This window comes from Cupressus sempervirens, chromosome 6, assembly GCF_028749045.1.
Source record: "Cupressus sempervirens isolate cs-2001-9-10 chromosome 6, ASM2874904v1, whole genome shotgun sequence".
NCBI lineage: Eukaryota > Viridiplantae > Streptophyta > Pinopsida > Cupressales > Cupressaceae > Cupressus > Cupressus sempervirens.
The window spans coordinates 465234465-465255631 of NC_143123.1; positions in this window are offsets into that span (position 1 = coordinate 465234465).

Below are 21167 nucleotides of genomic sequence, written 5' to 3' on the forward strand. Positions count from 1 at the left end.
TTCTTCATTTCATTTACAAAAGGATTACATAAAGTATCTTGCCCTCCAAATATGATATCATAAAAAAAAATCAAATAACAAAATACCTTTGCCTTTTTCTCTCTTCAAGTAAAGGTTGTTGTTATCATCAGTCCTTTCAAATCTAATCTTCACAAGATATTTATAAAGCCTCTCATAGCATGCTCTTGGTGCTTGCTTCAAACCATAAATAAATTTGTGTAGTCTATATACCTTTTTTTTGTTGTTAGCATCAAAAAATCCTTCTAGTTGTTCTATATAAACCTCTTCCTCTAATATGCCATGCAGAAATGTAGACATAACATCCATTTGATAAACCCTAAAACCTTTGTATGTAGAGTACGCAAGCAAAGTTCTTACTCCTTCTAGTCTTGCAACAAGGGAAAATGTCTCTCCATAGTCAATCCCTTCTTCTTATACATATCATTTACAAGCAAATCTTCCTTGTTCCTTGTGACTTCACCATTTTCATCTAACTTGTTTCTATATACCCAATTGGTACCAATCACATTTTTGTCTTCTGCTCTAGGAACTAGAGTCCATGTCTTATTTTTCTCAATTTTTTCAATCTCTTCTTTCATGGATTTTCTCCACTCTACATCTTCTAAGGCATCTTTCACTATTTTGGGTTCTTGAATGCTTAGCAAACATGTATCATTTTGCAACTTGTTTCTTGTCATTGGTCTAGCATTTTTATCTCCAATGATTTGTGCAATAGGGTGATGTATCTTGACATACTTAGACAACCTTGGTTCAGCTATGCCTTCTACATTTGGTCTCTCAACTTCTGAATCACTATTTAAATCTATATAAGGTAGTTTAACATCTCTTTTATGTACACTAATCTTAGAATCATAATGTGCCTCAACTTCATTCTATGACTTGACACCTAAATGTAGGTTAGTTCTTGAATGCAACTTGACATTCATAGTATGTGACTTGATAGCCACTAAAACTTGTTGTTGGTTTGGAACTTGATTTACAACATCTTCATCAATAGGGATATCTTCATAAAAGTATAAAAATGATTTGTACTCTTCTAGTTCAGCCTGATATACTTCTCTATATTCCTCAAATTTCACATTTTCACTTTCCAAAACTTTGTTAGTGTTAGTATTTAAACACATATAAGCTTTACTTTGTGTATAATAACCAAGAAATATACCTTCTTCACTTTTTTCATCTAGTTTACTATTTCTGAAATCTTTGAGTTTATAACACTTCCTTCCAAATAGCTTAAAATATTTTACATTGGGTGAGTATCCATACCATAGTTCAAAAGGTATTGAATGAGTACCTTTATTGACTTGTACATAGTTCAAGGTATAAATAGATATAAGTATAGATTCTCTCTATTATTTCAAAGAAACATTTTTCTCCATCATAAGTGTCCTAGCACAGTCCATTATAGATTTTTTCCTCCTTTCAGTAATTCCATTTTATGGAGGGGTTCTAGGGGTAGATATATGTCTTTTGATTCCTTTATCATTGAAAAACATCTCAAACTCATTTCATGTAAATTCTCCTCCTCTTTTAGATCTCAAACATTTTAGACTTTTACCTATTTCTTTCTCAACTCTTTCTAAGTACCACTTAAACATTTGGAAAGCATTAGATTTTTGTTTCAAAAACATAACAGTCATCATTCTAAAATAATCATCAAAAAACAATATAATGTACTTATCTCCTTTTTATATTTTCACTTTAATTGGTCCACATAAGTTAGTATGAACAATCTCTAACATTCCTTTAGAGGTATGAACCTTACTCTTAAAACTTGACTTTGTCATTTTTCCTAACTGACATTGTTTGCAAATTATATTGTCAGGCTTATTCAACTTAGGAAAACCTCTTACTCTTTTCATGTTACTAATACTAACCAAGTTATCAAAATTAACATGGCATAAAATCTTGTTCCATAGCCACACATCACCAAATTCTATAATTAAACAAGTATCATCCTCTATATCATGGTAGAATAGATTACCTCTTGTTGGATCACCTTCTCCAATCAATTTTCCATCAGTATCATATATCTTAGCAATCTTGTTTTCAAACTCAACCTTACATCCTAAATTATTTAGTTATGACACACTCAACAAATTATAGTTATGTCCTTCAATATATCAAGCATTGTCACATAAAATCATTTCTATGAGCTTGATAGAACATTTTCCTTTTATTAGACATAGTGCATCATTACCAAACCTTACACTATTTCCATCATCATAATTCAAGGTAATGAACTAACTTTTATCTCCAGTCATGTAATGTGAACACCAATTATCAATGATCCATCTATCATTTTTGTTCACACAAGACACTAGTGTAGTTGCCTCATCTTTATCAGATTTATCCTTTATTGCAACATACACCACTTCATCATCATGATCATCAAATCCATCTTTTATTTCCTCTTCAATAATGTAGCAAGACTTCTTGCCTTTGAATTTGTACTCTTTGTTTTTGTCATCTCTTCTATTTTTGTATTTGTCACCACCTCTTTAATTCTTTTTCTCTAGGCATCTAGCAGCAATATGACCAACCTCATTGCAATTGAAACACATGATGGGTAACTTACCTTTGAACTTGCCTTTACCTCTGTGAAATCTCCTTGCCAATAGTGCTTCAAGTTGATTTACATATTCCTCATCTGTATCACTGTCACTGAATGCATATTTTGTCTTCTTCATCTTCTTCTCATTAGGCTCCTTCAATGTTAGCTTAGCTTTGGAAGAAGATTCAACATCAACATGTTTTTAATTATCAAAATTAGATAGCTCAAAAGCAGTGAGCCTACCTACCAAACCTTCAAGAGTTAGATTATTCCTTGACATATATCTTAGTTCTTATATTGCAAAAACTCTAATAGCATAGATGGGTAGAAGTTTTGTCAAGACTTTTCTTAGTACAATATCATCATCTATTATGCCAGTAGCTCCTCTTATTGCATTAACAACATTTTTTATCCTAAAGCAATATTGAGATATACTCTCACCTTCTTGCATTCTCATATCATCGAACTTACCTTTGTGACCTTCAACTTTAGCTCTTAGAACTTTCTTGTCACCTCCATAGATAGTGTGTAGAGCATCCCACATTTTATTTGTAGTATCAAGACCTTTGATATCATCAAACTCAAAATAGCTTAGGGTAGAGGAAATCTCCAACATTGTCTAGTTGTCTTCTTTCTTCTTTTCCAGATCTTCAGCAGTTAGGGCTCCAATAGGATTAGCATGCTCAACAACAATGGTAGATTGTGCATGACCTCCAAAACCTCCTAGGTTTAACTTCATCAGACTTTTCCATGAAGGAAATTTATCTCTATTAAGCTTTGGTACTTCTCTTTTTGACATCTTGATCTTTTTTCTTCTAGTACTGATGGGAACACAACCCAAGAACAAAATGGAAACAACAGAGAAGGGAAATTATATTAACTGAGAAAATAAGCTAGTACAAACAGTATAGGAAAAATGAACTTCAAAACATGCCCTAAGGGCTTACAATAGCATAAATCTGGAGATAATTTCTCCTTATGGTACCTCCTCTCAAACTCCACTCCGAACTGCCTTTTACAATGCCAGAAATCTCCTTAAATAGACCCCGAAGGGTTAAGGAGTAGGAGTACATTCTAGAAAGTGCTAGTAGGCATCCACCGATGAAATAGAAGGTTCCGAAAGCTACGTTAGAAGTCGGTGCAAATCTAGAAGAATCCAGAAACGGTAACCGAACTTTCGGGAGGCATAACTTTTGAACTGTAGCTCCGATTGACGAACCGTTTACATTTTCGAAAAGCTCTCAAAGCGCTCTATAGCCCTATAGACAAGCTTTGCTTGTCCCCCATTTTTTGACCCTTTTTGAGGTCATTTAATGCCCCAAACCTGACTTTGAAGCATTCTTAGGAGGTCTCCAAAGCCTGAAAAACTGCAATAACTTTCAAACCGTGGGGCCTATTAACCTGATTCTTTTTTTGGAATGCTCTAAATCATGATTAAATTCATCTGGCCAATTCACACCTTCTAGTTTACCGAAATGATGGCCCAAATACATGCTCCTATTTTTTCAGGATTTTCAAATGCACAGATAGTTGAACTATGAGAGTTGGAACCTTTATTTGAGCCAAATGGGTATCCAAAAATGTAAAGACATGAAACAGAAACTAAGTCTAAGTACATTTTTTTGGGTGACACAGGATTGCCCTTATACCTCTGGATGCTCCTGCATCAGACACCTAGGGTAGATTGAAAAGTGACCCTGTTACTTTATGGATGGTAGAGGAAATCCCAAATGGGAAACCTCAACTACTGAAATCCAAGTTGAGTCCTCGATCAACTGTCCTTTCCATTTGACCAAATACTCTTCATACTACCTATTTCTGGTACTCCTACCCACACGATGATCTAGAATGTCTTCTATCTCCTCCTTCTTAGAAGCAGGAATTGGACATGGCTCTAAAACCAGCTCCTCATCTGCACCATCATCATGATACTCTATTAAATCTGAAATGTTGAAAATGGGAGAAATGTGAATACCATCTGGCAGCTCCACCTCATATGCATTTCGTGAGTCATGTTTCTTCAAAACTTTGCAGGGGCCAAATTTCTTCATTTTCAGCTTGTTGTAAGTACCAACTAGAAATATTTCTTTTCGTAAGTACACCATGACTAGATCTCCTACTTGGAATTCCTTATGTCTTCTCCTTTGATCAACCCTGGCTTTATACTCTTGATTCATCTTGGTTATGTGTGCTTGAACCTCCTCATGTAGACGATTGATGTGTTCAAAAAATTCCTCAGCTTCAGCACTTGTCCTCTCCCCTTGTTCTATCTTCCTCAATTCTGGTGCAATCCTTGGCCTATTCCCATATACAATTTGAAATGGTGATTTTCCAGTACTCCTATTTACAGAGTTATTATAAGCAAACTCTGCCTGTGGTAGAATCAAATCCCATCCCTTGGGCTTATCTCCAACTAAACATCTCAGCAAATTGCCCAGACTTCTATTTACCACTTCTGTTTCACCATTAGTGTGTGGGTGATGCGTGGAACTGAATTTCAAGTCTATTCTCAACTTCTTCCACAACATCCTCCAGAAATACCCCACAAATTTAGTATCTCTGTCAGAAACTATACTCCTTGGAAGACCATGTAGTCTTACCACCTCTTTGAAAAACAAGTCTACAATATGGACAGCATCATGAGTTTTGTGGCATAGAATGAAATGTGCTATTTTGGAGAACCTATCAACCACCATGAATATTGAGTCATTACCCCTTTGTGTCGTTGGCAATCCAAGAACAAAATCCATACTTATGTCCTCCCATGGCCTTGATGGGACAGGCAATGGCTGATATAGGCCAGTATTTTGACTAAACCCCTTGGCAACTTGACAAACCTGGCAACTCTGTACAAACTTCTTCACATCCTGTGTAATTTGAGGCCAAAAATAATGTTCTCTAAGAATGGCAATGGTCTTATCCCATCCAAAATGTCGTGCCATCCCTCCACTGTGTTTCTCCTTAATCAGATTTTCCCTCATGGAACTCCTTGGAATGCACAATTGACTACCTTTGAACAACATGCCATCCTGAATCAAATAGTCTAACCACTTGGTTCTATCTACAGCAATAGGTTCTTTACAAGATTTCCATGCTTCAGCAAAATCAGGATCCTCGGGGTACAAATTCTTGAGTTCATCAAACCCAACTACTTCAACTTGCATTACTATAAGCAGTGACTGTCTCCTACTTAGTGCATCTGCAACCCTGTTAGATTTTCCACTTCTATGCTTCAACACAAATGTATAACTCTGCAAGAATTCTACCCACTTCATATGCCTCTGATTCAATTTACCTTGGATATTTAGGTACTATAATGCCTGATGATTAGTATACAAAACAAATTCCTTTAGCAATAAATAGTGCCTCCATTTCTTTAAGGCCTGAACTATTGCATAGAACTCTTGATCATAAACAGAATACTTCTTCTTTGCATCATTCAATTTCTCACTAAAATATGCAATAGGCTTACCTTCTTGGCTTAATATAGCCCCAATAGCGCTACCACTTGCATCACAATCCACCTGGAACACTTTTCTAAAATCTAGAAGTGCCAACACAGGCTGTTCAGTCACCTTCTTCTTTAGCAATTCAAAACTTCTTGCAGCTGCTACAGTCCATTTGAACTCTTTTCTATCCCCTCTTATTGTATCAGTTAGGGGTGCACATATGCCACTGAAATTCTTAATAAACTTCCTATAAAAACTAACTAGACCATGAAATGATCTTACCTCAGTAGCAGTCCTTGGAGTAGGCCATTCCAAGATGGCTTTTACCTTCTCTGGATCCATTTTGAGACCTTCAGGTGATATAACAAACCCCAAATAGACTAACTCCCTTTTTGCAAAGACACACTTCTTTAGATTAATTAACAATTTCTCTTCCCTTAGCCTTTCAAGGACACTAAAAATATACAGTAAATGTTCTTCCAAAGTCTTGCTGAAAATTAAAATATCATCCAAATAAACAATAACAAATTTTCCCAAGAACTTCTTAAGTACCTCATTCATGAGCCGCATTTGCTCCTCTACGAAGCTCCTCTTGCAATGCTTGTACCTGCCTCTGGAGGGCTCTAACCTCCTCAGGATCAATAGCTCTAGCCCTTCCACCATGCTCTATTCATGGAGGCATCTTCTAACTCAAACCCACAACCACACAGTCCTGGTGCAAACTGCCTCATAGTCGGCGCTCTGTCTACACACTCAGGAAAACCCACTCTAGTACCACTTGATGGGAACACAACCCAAGAACAGAATGGAAACAACAGAGAAGGAAAATTATATTAACTGAGAAAATAAGCTAGTACAAATAGTACAGGAAAAATGAACTTCAAAACATGCCCTAATGGCTTACAATAGCTTAAATTTGGATATAATTTCTGATTATGGTACCTCCTCTCAAACTCCACTCCGAACTGCCTTTTACAATGCCAAAAAATCTCCTTAAATAGACCCCAAAGGGTTAAGGACTAGGAGTACATTCTAGAAAGTGCTAGTAGGCATCCACCGATGAAATAGAAGGTTCCGAAAGCTACGTTAGAAGTCGGTGCAAATCTAGAAGAATCTAGAAATGATAACCGAACTTCCGGGAGGCATAACTTTTGAACCATAGCTCCGATTGACGAACCGTTTACATTTTTGAAAAGCTCTCGAAGCGCTCTATAGCCCTATGGACAAGCTTTTCTTGTCCCCCATTTTTTGACCCTTTTCAAGGTCATTTAATGCCCCAAATTTGACTTTGAAGCATTCTTAGGAGGTCTCCAAAACCTAAAAAATTGCAATAACTTTCAAACCGTGGGGCCTATTGACCTGATTCTTTCTCTAGAATGCTCTAAATCATGATTACATTTGTCTGGCCAATTAACACCTTCTAGTTTACTGAAATGATGGCCCAAATACATGCTCCTATTTTTTTGGGATTTTCAAACGCATTGATAGTTGAACTATGAGAGTTGGAACCTTTATTTGAGCCAAATAGGTATCCAAAAATGTAAAGACATGAAATAGAAACTAAGTATAAGTACATTTTTTTGGGTGACACAGGATTGCCCTTATACCTCTAGATGCTCCTACATCAAGTACCTTCAAACTAGTCCTCTTAAGTAGATGGTTCTGTTACCAATTGTTGGAATTCTTTAGAATAATATAGAGTGGGGTTGAATTAGTTATCCAAGGTCCAGATGTATAATTAAAGCTTTTCACAACTTAGTGAACCCATATCCATAAAATATTTTCATCATGCATGCATCCATTAGATTATACAATCACTTAAACTTTTAGGTTACTATCAAATCAAGTTGTAGAAGTGTAAACATGAAACATAATACATTCAATAACACATTTGAAACAAATATTTAATGAGGAAACCCAATTTGGGAAAAATCACCAATAACATGCTACTCATTCTCACTTTTCTGAAGTGATGCCTTATGAAAGGCCAACCCTATTAAAGGTTACAATGCACACTTTTAAAAGTGACCTAGTTAAAGTATTTCAATCACCCTATTAGGAATGAGACTTGTTAGAGGATTTTTTATCATTCAGTTGGAATATCAACTAGTTAAAGGATTTACAAATGACTATTAGGTCAACCTTAATCCAAAGGGTTTACCGTAGACCAAAAAAATGATTAGAAAGTAACAATAAGGCTTGATCTAATAACAACTTACAACACACTTACAAATTAGAGATCACATTTTCATTCCTCCATTCTACTTGGCTTGCACACTCTTTAGCTCTAATAACTTGTTCACCCTTCAAGCATCTATACTCTTAAGCCTTCTTTCTTATTTTACCAATGTAGTTTCTTCTCTTAGGTCACTGAATGAAGAAATACCCTAGACTCCTTGTCTTCCTTAGGTTCTTACACATGACAACCCTTGCTTCTGACCAACCATCTCTCTAAATAGAGAATTAAGATATTTTTCCATTCATCCTCCATCGTCCATTTTAGGATTAGGTCAGACTAGGTAGGATTAAATGAATCTACCCCTCATTTCATTTCATTCCCATCTAGAAACTTCTCCTTCAATCCTTTTTGAATTCACTTTAAAATGGTTCACCATGAATTTTGTACAACCAACTCATCAATCTTATCTTCCTCATAGTTTACACAATCAAAGAAATCAAACTTGTTGGCTCAAATTCATCAAATTCTCAATCTTTCTCATAATTTTGACACTCAACATTAACTAGCTTTTGATGCTTGACACATGTTACATTTCTTGGAATCCTCTATTAAATCACTTGGCATGAAATAATGTATACTACTACTCGTTATCAACTATGCTTTACTTGACTTACATTGTTTTACTTAGCTTACACTAAAATTGTCTTTTCTTGGCTCCAACTAATTTTCTACTTAGATTAGACTAACTTTTCTCGGCACCTACTATGTAGAATGTTAAGCTTGGTAGACAAACTTCATTTAACTTTTTCTTCTAAACTTAATCAATGTAACCAACCTTTGCAACCTCAAGTAGATTATCAATGCACTATAATATCATTGTCTTAACTGGTTCTTGTACTTCTTTTCATATCATAACTCAACCTTTCCTCTAGTTGCTATTTTTACCTCATTTGATCAAATCCTCTTCATCAATCAAATAAATTATAGTACATAAATCATATAATAAATTGTCATACCAACAATCAGCAGGTTTAACATTAGTGACATAACAATGATTGAAACACATTTATCATACTTGTATCAATCTATTTTCAATATTTGACCAATCCAAAAATTCCACTATGTCATCTAGGAATCTCAATTCCTTCTGAAACTATTAAAGGTTATCAGTCAGCCAAAATTGTGTTCCTCAACCTCAATCATCATTAGATAACTTGATTAATACTAACTATCTTTCTTGGCCTATACTTTCTTTGCTTGGTCTAAATTTTATGATACTCAATCTTTACTGGTGCTCGATCAACACTATATTTTTGACAACCATAACTGATACTTGGTTGATACAAGCATTACTCAGCTTCTACTATAAGTTCCTTAATCTTCTACTTTTTATCTTAGTTTAGCCTATGCATTTGGTCCTTCATTGATCATCTCTTCTAGGCTTCAACTAAACTATCTTATCTACTTAGTGTTATGATTAAACAACACATTATCTTGTCAAGGTCCAACTGATCAAGTGCTCATTGCAACTCCACATAACTCAACCTTTCAACTAGGTCTTCTTATTTTCTTTTCTTCTCAAATCCTCTTCATCAATCATCTTGATATGGCACTCTACTTAGGTAGAAACTAACTCACCAATAAGGTTTGACATCAATGAAAATATAACAATTGTTATAATTGTAGCTTCCAACACTCATTTATGTGGGAGATGAGATCTTGATAGTTCTATTATTCAAATCATTGTAACCAATATACACTCATAGAATCCCATCCTATTTTTGATCAAAAATACTAATGAAGCAAATGGTGTCAAGATTGGTCTAATGTGCCCCATATCTAGTCAATCTCTAATGGTCATATCAATCTCATCCTTATAATTTCAAAGGTGATAATAGGGTGTGGTAGTGACGATCCTTTCACCCTCTTCCAACTCTATTACATGCATAAACTAAAAGTCAAAAGGTATTTTTGGAGTAATATCAATGCAAATCCCTTTGTAGTTTTCTAGCGCTAACTCAACATCTTGGTATTTTGTCCAAAATATGAAATAGATTTAATGGAGACAAAGTGATGTGATTCCCATTTTGTATCATTATTCCTTAATATGGACTCCATCCTATGAGCTAAGACAATCTTGGGATGACTATCAATCATAGCTCTAGGTGTGATCTATTGATCTCCCTTCATAAACTAAATCTTCTTTTGATCATGATTGATGGTGTATGTACCAAGAATCCATAGCCATTGTCGACCCAAAATAGCATCCATCTCTCCTAACTCAATCACATAAAAATCTGCAATCAGTGTGCAACTATCTAGTTGAATCATAAGTTGTGAAACCATCTTGGAGAAATTAAGTAGATCACCAACAACCTTAAATTAAAAATGTTGAATTTGATTAATCTTAAACTTCATTTTTTCTACTATAGAGGCACCAGTAAAACTATGTGTATCCCCCTATCTACTAAGAAACCCATTTTCTATCCTTTTACAACTTCATTCAAGTAGGTAAGGTTTCTTATAGGTACTTCTGAGAGGGCAGAAACTATAGGAGGCTCATTTGAAACATATCCCTCAATAATTTCCACTTAGGGCTTCTTGTAATTATCTTCCTAGTTGTTATCATCAGACTTGTTGTCTCTAATTTCATCATCTAAAACTACCTCAATATAGTGAACCTTATTCTTTCTAATGCATCTATGATCTAGGATCCAAGGTTATTTTCTTGTCAAGCACACATTTCTCCTTCTTATCCTGTTCCTAGATTCAAAACCTATTTTAGGTAGAGTATCCTTGTCATGGTTTAGATATTTTAGATCTTTCTTTGATTCCTTAAAGGTATTTTTAGGAGGTTGAACTGATAATGATGAACTATCTAAATCAAGAGCCCATTTTGATTGCATCTTGGAGAGTGTTGGGTTTCAACACTTTAACTAGCTCTTTGAATATCTCACTCAATCTTTGCATAAACAACATCACCTTTCTATTTTCAAACATGTTGGGAAACATAATGGATATCCTCTAAAAATCATCTATATAAGTGTCCAAATATCAATTATACTTAATTTGGGATAACTCTTTGTACTAAAATTATGATTCCTTCATTCCAAATATAGTTATAAACTTGTTCCTAAACTCCTCATATGAATTAATCATCCCATGACCCTAGGTAACAAGGTCATGATGCCACCAATCATAAGCTATCCTATCCAAATGCATAGATTAGAAATTGAGTTCCTCAATTTTAGAGGAAGGTTTAAATGTAATAAATATTTCTATTTTGTGTATTCATGCCCTCACTTTTATTTTCTTGTTTCCATCAAATGTGATAAGGTGATATTTTTCATAGCATTCTTCAAATCCATGTTTGGGCCTCTTGGCCTTCTATAATTTATAGCTATTACCATCTCCATTTTTTGTATATTGAATGAATCTCAAATTTACCTTAACATTATCTAGAAATAATTCTCATTCAGTGTGCATAGCCATGATGTCTTCCATAATAGTCATTTTTCTTCTTGTGTTAGAAATCTCAATTTTCTCATTATGTTAAAAAAAATGAGCATCAAAATTATTCCCATGGTTTGAGTGGGTGATCTCATACCTCATGATGTTCCAACATAACCACCACCCTCATTTTGATGACTTTGGGGTCTTCTTGGATTGATATTCATCTACTATATTGCTTCTATAAGTTGTTGTAATACATAACTACATGATTTTACCTTCTCTAAGAGCTCTCAATTTTCCCCTCACCTCCCTATCTACTTCCTTTGCCTAATTTTTTAACCTCTTATCCATTGAGTAAACTCGTACAATCTTGGATACTAGATTTCTATCTTTTGGGATTGGTGGGGGTCTCCAAACTCTTTTTGGTTCCCAGTTATGTTGATGCATTCAAATATAGTCACCAAGTAGGTAGCAAGTTTGTGTCTCTAATGCCACTGTAAGAGTCCTGATATGTTTTAAAGCTAGCTTCTATAATACTATGTATTGTTTAAATTATAAAAACAATACAAATATCATGGGATAACCTTGTATATGGTATTATATTTATAATGCTAGTTGTTGTTAAATCACAATTAGAATGCTAGCTAGGAACTAAATACACGAGACTCATAAAATAAAAGAAATTGTATCTTTATATTTCTTATATGTTTGCAAAATGCAATATATAATTATAGTTTCTATGAAATATGAATTTTTTTTTATGTGCATAGACTCTTTAGGAGAATAGTTCAAAAAATAAAAATGAACTTAGTATCATGCTGATATTAAACCCATAGATTAGTTTGTAAGAAAATATATGCATGGACCTAGCTCCTTATAATTTCTTTGGGCATTGAACATCACTCCATTTAACCAGTGTTAGTTCATGAAATGTTTAAGTTGTGTTGTTTGTGTATACCCAGATATCCTTGTGTGACTTTGTCCAATACACAAGTTACTCAATGTCAATCACTTGACTCTTGCCTTCGCTAGTCTCAAAATAACCAGTTCTCCCTATAGTAATTTTTCATTATTGCAAAATATTATGACTTTTTTATCTAATGGTCATTAATGTAGAATCTCCCAAAATAAGACTCTTGTTTAGCCATCTAATTTTCATGGTGCCTTCAAATTTAAATGATGTAAGATTTGATGAAAAATAAATCTTCCAAGCCCAAGAAACTTGCATGCAAAAACATATCATAGAGAAGGAGAGAGAAGAAAAAGTACAAGGAATTTGTTTTGACAATATCCAAGATTGTATTATCAAGAAAAAATAATGAATAAAAAGTATAATAGATAAATCCTTATAGAAGGAGATCAAAAAACTTAATACGAAACCCTTATAGGAAAAAAAGTCATTAATTTTTTTAATTTTATTATTAAGTGACTAATCAAAGTGCATAAAAATGAAATCTTAAGAATGGGGTTGAGTTAATTTAATTAATACAATTAAATTTAATAATTTACTCTAACACCCCCTCCCCCATAAGATGAGAAATAATGTAGTTACAAACAATGCAAGAAGAAAGCAAAGGAACTACAATACTAAATGAAAAGTTGGGTTCCAACAACATGGCCTGATGAGGTACCTAATCACAACCATATATTTATGAAATAGAGAAATAGGGAAAACCACATGAGAAAAATCTTACTCCAAAAAGAGATAGAAATATGTTGAAAGTTGAAAAAGAAAGGAAGGCCTCATACAGATCCCCCTAGGACAGCCTCATTCACCCAAAGCATAGAACACAACTGTAGATATTGTGGGGATATAAAAGATTTAGTGAAGATGTTAACAACCTCCTTTAAAGTGGTAATATACTCCAAGCTTAGAGAACCATCCTAAATCAACTACCTAATGAAATGCATATGGATCTTAATGTGCTTGGTCCATTGATGAACAATTGGGTTGAGAGAAATATCAATGACACTCTGATTATCACATCAAAGAATAGTGGGACCATCAGGAGGAAAATCAAAATTTTCCATAAAATTTTGAAGCCATAAAACCTACTAACTAGATAACATAGTTGCTTAGTACTCTTCCCCTATAGATAATAATGTAAGAGTTTTCTAGTTCTTGCAAGACCATGTTATAGGACAAGATCCAAGAAAAAGAAGAAGAAGCTAGAACTAGACTTCTAATCATCATTATCACAATCCCAATTAGAGTCAATGAAACCAAAAATATGAGGATCTCCTAATGTATAGTGAGTCAAAAGATAAGTCCAACTACAAATAAAATATCAAGATGTGTGTGAGTTAGATATAATAAACTACCAACAAGTTGTCTATATAAGGTGCAATCCATTGTAGGAGAAGGGAAAGTAGTAGATAAAATAACACTTGACTAAAAAGGTATGGGAGAAGGATTGAAATCAAGCATGTTGAACCTATGAAGCATATCAAAGAATACTTCTATTGGATTATGGAAATCCCATCTAAAGACTGAATAAATTGTAGGCTTGAAAAATAGTGAATAAGCTCAAGATCTATCATCTCAAACTATTCTCTCAAAGCTCATTGAACACTCTAAATTATGGAGGAAGACCTTCTTGTAATAATAAGATCATCAACATGGAGTAAAAGTATTAGAAGATCATCCCCATGATGTTGAATGCACATTGTATGATTAGGATGATAGTGTGGGAACTATGAGCTAAGTAAGAAGGAATCCATATTCTAATACTAAGCCCTAGGGACTTGTTTGAGACCATATAAAGACCTCTTATGTATACATACTAGAGAAGAGTCCTACACAAAACCCTAAGGATGCTCTATATAGATCTTCTCATGTAGGTCTCTATGCAAAAGGAAAATCTTTACATCCATCTAAAATATTGTTCACCCCTTAAAATATGAAAGAGAGAGTACAAGGCAAATAGAATTCATCTTTACGATAGAAGAAAAGGTTTTAACATAATCAATACCCTCCACCTGTAAGAAAATCTTCACAACAAGACATGCCTTATATCTATCAATAGAACAATCTGCATCATATTTGGTATGGTACACCCACTTGCACCACAACATCTTTATTCCTTTCTGAAGAGTACAAAGATCCCAAGTGTGATTCTTCATCAAAGAATAAAACTCCTCGTCCATAGCCATATCCCACTCAAGGTGCCCTATATCCTATGAAGATGTCTGAGGATCATCTAAAATTGCATGACTCAAAAGACTAGTACCAAATGTCTAAGCACAAGTATAATTTCTATCTGAAGGATCACTTGCTAATGTGCAAGCTACAATAATAATATCATGAACCCTCTTAGCTACATGATAAATATATGGAGAATATGGGGTGGGTAGATAATCATATAAATCATCCTCAAAGGATATAGAATCCAAGGGAGTAGACAAAGTATTGTATAGTGAGGGAGAAGTTAGTGATGGAGGCTCCATTTGAGGATACCAATCATCAAACCATACATCTTGATAGAACAAGACCTCTTTGGAATCAAGATTGTATGCCTTCTTATCCTCATAGTAGCCAACAAATATTAGTGGTAAGTTCTTCATCTCCATGGATTCTCTCCAAGAATATGGAATAAATGCCCAATCCTCAATACCAAAAAATTAGAATGTAGAAACATCAAGCTTGACATTGGACCAAGCCTCTTTAGGAGTCATATATTAAAATGAATTATGAGGCATTTGATTCTAAGTTTAGCTGATACAATTCACTGCCTCTTCCCAGGAAGAATGTTGCATATCATGAGCTGTAATATAGCATGCTTAGTGTTAAAATCATAGAAAGAATGATTCATATTTCCCACTACCAATGTGTATATGCCAGATAGAAAGAGCATACTATTTCTCTAGAAAAGTCTTAAAGAGCTTAAATGAATCAAAAATGAAAAAATATCACTGTGTATCAACTCCAATGGTGCCTTAGCACATGATGCACTACCTATTGGAAAAGGATCTTGGTGATGTTTTCCAAGAGCATAAGCTCAACAAACACCATTAGTACAAGAGATCTACGATAGCCCAATTACTAACTCATGTGTATTCATTTGTTGTAGATATTTGTAATTGACATGGCCAAAATTCTCATGCCAAAGTTCTCTCATTGTGTCTACATAAGAAATAAGAGAAACACATGAAGAATCAGAACTCTCAAACCCATCAAACAATCCTAGTAGCCAAAACCAAATCAAGATCATTGAGATATCACATAACCACATCATGTAGGGAGAACTCAACTTTTTAACCATATCCAAAATGAAAAATTTGGTAATTGGAGAGGAGTTTCGTAGAAATGTAAGGAACTAAAAGAACATCCTATAGAGAACCACCATCCAATGAAACAATGCTTGAACCTAAAACTATAAGTTGTGATGAGTCATCAATAATATGTATAGTAGTATTTTGATAAATTAAGGTAACCAAATTAGGACAGTGTGTCATATGATGTGAATCACCAAAATGAAGGATCCATGTAGTAGTAGAACATATTGCCCATGCAAAAAGAGCATGTCCTTTCCAAGGAGGTCACTTTGGAGAATTAATATTGTGATTTTTTCTGGCTTCATCAAGAGGCTCAAGTTTTTTCCAACACTTGGGAATTGGATGCCTTTCCTTGCTGCAAAAACTGCAAGGATTACATATGTACTTCTTAGTCTTGGAGGAAGACTCACTAGAATCAAAAGATTTTCCTTTGGGAGGGGGTTTCTTGTTATCTTATTTTTAAGGTGGATTGGAGGAATTCTCAGCACCTATTGAATCTAACTTGGGATTTTGTTTCTATTTATGCTTCCCCTTAGATTTTTGAGCAACTAATTCTTGGTTCTTGATCTAGTTAGAGAATTCAATTTAGTGAGACTGGCTTGTTCTCTATTTAGCCAATCAGAGAGCACCTCAAAAGTGGGCATTTGGATTCTACGACCCAAGGCATCCATAAGGAAGTGAAAAATAGAGGAGAAAATATAAAATTTCCCTTGAAGCATAGATAAAATTAGATAAATTCACTCATTATTAGTCTATCTTTCTCTACAAACTTGAAGTAAAGATCTCTATTGTTTGTACTTCATCAAAAAGTCCTCAGTAATGGGAAATGAATCTGGTACCAGTAATGTCAACTCTTTCTCAATTTGAAGTGCTCAAAACTCATTAATAGTACCAAATAACCTCTCAAACTTGATCCAGATCTCATGAGGAGTGGTACAACCATCAATATGAAAGAGAATACTATCTATAACATGCAATGATAAAAATCCCATAACCTAATCCATGTTGTTCATGTGATGCATAACCTCAAAATGGCATGTCAACTAACATTGAACCTCATCCAAATAGAACCATAACCACTATGATCTAAGAAGGTGAGACATACAACCTTTCCATAGATGGTAGCTATGTTGAGTAAGAGGCTCAATTGAAAAGGAGTCTTCCATGTTGTAAATGGTTCCTCAATGACTCTGAATTTTTATTATTATTCATGTGATCTTTTAGAACTAGATAGAAGATTTAGAAGTGGTTTTGTGTTTTTTATTTTTTAATCCTAATTTTTAGATGTAAATAATATAAAACAATATAAACCTCCCCACCCCCACAAATACATACAATGAAACCCCAATTTGCTTAGGAAAGAAAATATAGGAAAGAGAGCTAAAAAAAAATGTAGTATTAAATCATGTTCACCTTAGTTAAATACTAATGAAAATAGCATAAAATATAATTAGTGCTTAAGAAGATCTTCCCAATGCTTCTTTTAGACTGAAAATCAGAGCTAAAATGAGCAAGTTATGCCCCCTGTAATGCAGAAAAAGATCATCAGAGTTTAACAGTAAAAAAGGTACCATACTTGTAACAAATCCAAAAAAATCATGCACAATCACATCCATCTTGGAATTATCTTTGTGACAATATCTTATTTTCCAAAACATGCCTCTATATGCTCAAGATAATACAAAAAAACCACAGGTAGATTTTGAATGCAAACAAAAATTTAAAAAACCACTTAGGGGCCAAAAATAAGCCTCAGTGGGCTCGCATATGACTAGGGGCCAAGCATAAGGGGCTGAAGGGTCGTGAATGATATGTGGGAGGCACGAGGTGGTGGAGGTGGTGCATGGGCTAGGTAGTGGTGGTGATGGTGGAGGAGTTGGGTAGTAGTCGCAGCTCAACTGCTCGTAGGAGCCCATAGGGTGGTGTGTTGATGGTGCAGTGGTGGCCGCTCTACCCAATGAGTGACACATTTATTTAAAAAGCACTACATTTTTAAAAATTCTTTTTTAAATTATTATTTTGACCGATCTACATGAAGAGGTTGTATGACCCTATTGAAATAAAATCTTTCTTTGGGCTACAATATCCAAATTTGATGTGCTTTATATAGATTTGGGGGTTTTCGGATGCTATGAGCACAACTATGAGGTCCATTTTTTACTCAAAGTTCTCCAAATTTGAGAGACCCCATTTTTCAACAAAGGATTCCCAAAAATACTATATCTGGTCTAACAAACCCTTTTTCTCTATCCCTTCAAAAAATCTAAACAAGTTGTAGAAGATCCAGCTCAGATATCATGTAAGTTTTTGAGAAAAACAAATCTTCTAAGCCCAAGAAATTTGCATACAATAACCTTTCACAGAGGAGAGAGAAGAAAAGGTACAAGGAATTTTATCAAATAATATCCAAGATTGTATTATCAACCAAAAGGAATAAGAAATTAGAATAGGTCAATCCTTATAGAAAGAGATTAGAAACCCTAATAGGAAAAAAAGGCATTTAATTATTTATTTAATTATTTAATATGCAGGTGCATGAAAGTAAAATATTAAGAAGGAAGTAAAGTTAATTTAATTAATACAATTGAACTAATACTTTACCCTAACAAATTATTCATGGAGTTGGGCTACGTCCAACAACTAATTCATGGTGGTGTACATCTTTTGGAATTTCTTTATAAATAACTAGACTATAAACTTTATTCTCTTCATTGCAAACATAACCTTCTTCTACTTTCACCTGAGAACATAAGGTTTTCCTTGCTATAATATTCCTATGCATTGTAAAAGAGCTTGACATCCAAAAATGAGGCTGATCATTAATGATGGTAAAAGGTTGGGAAATTGAGTGGCCTAAAAATATTTAGGACATAAGGAAGGTTGATGATGTAGGACCATCCTAGGGAAGTTAATGATCTTGTATGTAGGGGCTTCATGCTGAATTTTGTGGATTTATGATTCATGTAGTTTAGGATCTAGTCAACATATGTTGGGGAACCTTGCCTTAAGTGTGCATAATGATTGGAGTCATTGTCTTGGAGTTAGAACCATTTTCATGGTTGTTGGTAATGTGTTCCTACATGTAGACCTTCAAGTTTGTATTCATGAGCTTTGATCCATGGGAGTTAGTGTATGAGCTCTTGGATTAGGATAGTAGGATGGCACATGGACCTATGTCATAGTGCACATAATCTTAGGTGGTCTTATGAGTTAGTTATGCATTATAAACTCGGGGCTTGTCTTGAGTATTTAATTTATGTTATGTATTTAATGTTTGTAGCCAAGCTAACTTGTGGTTTGATGGGTACATTTAATGTGGGTGTATTTAATTAATGTAATTTTCTAGGCTAAATTGTGGCTTGGTTTATTATAAGTAGAGGGTCTTGTGAAGTCTAGAGTCATTTTTCATCTAGTAAGGAGAAGATGAGTAGCAAAGGAGAAAAGATTGAGAAGAGCTAGAAGTTGGGTGTGGCTTGGGAAACAAGAAGGTTTCTTGGTGGCTTGCAAGCATGAGTTTAGATCCTTCTTGGAGTTCTCTATCAGGTTGAGGATCTAGGCTAGCTAGTGGTTTGGATCTTGCAATATCTTTCTGAACTTTTATTATAATTATTGATGTATTAGGCCATAACTTGAAAGGCCTTACTGCCAGGAATGTTGGATGAGAATATTACTATGAGAATTGGCATTGTGTGGATCTAAATCTTTGTTTTATTGTTTATATTTCATTGTGTGGTTCTTGGGGGCTAGGACATCTCCTTTGGGGAGTTTCCTACCTTGCATTGTGTAAAGTGTATTAGAGTGAAGCTTAGATCTACTTGATTTGTAGGTTGTTATAGAGGGTTTGTAGAAATCTTGGAAGATGCCTCTGAGACAATTGGACCCTAGGGAAATTGAAGATCTCTATGACATTATGGAAGCAAGGATCTTAGAGAAGATTAAAGAAGAATTTAGATATGAAATGACACTAATTAAGAGTGATATGATCATTGAGATCATAAGTTTTATAGGTAGTGTACCTCAATATATGGGTACTGAAGAAGTTGTTGAAGAATTTGAGGTTGCTAGATTGAGTGGTGAAGATAGAATTGGTTGATTTGAGAGACCTATGGAAAATAGGGCTAGTCAATTTGATAGATCTAGATTTTAGTTGAAGTTGAAGCATAATATGGAGGTTTCTAATTTCTTAGGTACTTTGAATCTTTAAGAGCTTATTGACCAGATTGGAAAATTGAAAGACTACTTTGAGCTGGAGGATATTGGAGATCCACTCATAGTGAGTTTGACATAGACTAAGCTGAGGGTCGGACATGTTGCCCTTTGGTGGAAGGAATTGCAAAGAGATAGAGAAGAGGAAGGTGAAATAAAAAGCACTAGATAGAGATTGACAGTGAGAAAATTGAAGTCTGAGTTCATTCTTGTTGATTATGAACTTGAGTTATTTAAGAAGTTGTAGAATCTAAAGTAGAAGGATATGTTTGTAAAAGATTATATAAAGGATTTTTACAAGATGACTATTTTGTTTGGGTATAGAGAATTGTTTAAGGACAAGGTGGCTAGGTATATTAATGGCTTAAGATTCAATATTCAGGATGAGATTGGTATGCTAAATATTGCTTTGGTTGAGGATGCTTAGTAGTATGCTTTGAGAGAAGAAGAGAAGTTGAAGGAAAGACATCAAGGTAATCCTCAAGGGAAGGAGAAGCAAGATCAGTTGGTGAATAACAAAAAAATTGCTAAAGATGAATTAAAACATGGTGAACAAAGAAAGAGGATAGACAAGGGTACTTGCTATAGATATGGTGAAGAAGGTCATAAATATTTTGAATGTCCTAAGGCTAGTGACAGAAGAAGTGATGCGATGCAAGAGGTGGAAGATTTGGTGAATGAACCTAAGAAGCATGGAGATAACTTGTTGATTAAAAGAGTGTTTCTTGGTAAGAAAATGTTGGAACATTTTCAATTGAGGAACTTGTTCAGGACTCATTGTAGATCTGGTGGTAAGATGTATAATGTGATTGTGGATGGTGGTAGTACCAATAACCTAGTTGCTAAAGAGATGGTTCAAAGACTTGGTTTGATGAGAATGAGACATCCTTGTCTTTATAGGATTAGTTGGTTACAAGATGAGAATTCTTTGGAAGTGAGGGTGCAATGTCTTGTTGATTTCCATATTGGAAAGTATAAGGATCAGGGGTTGTTATCTATTGTGGACATAAGTAGATGTCACATATTACTT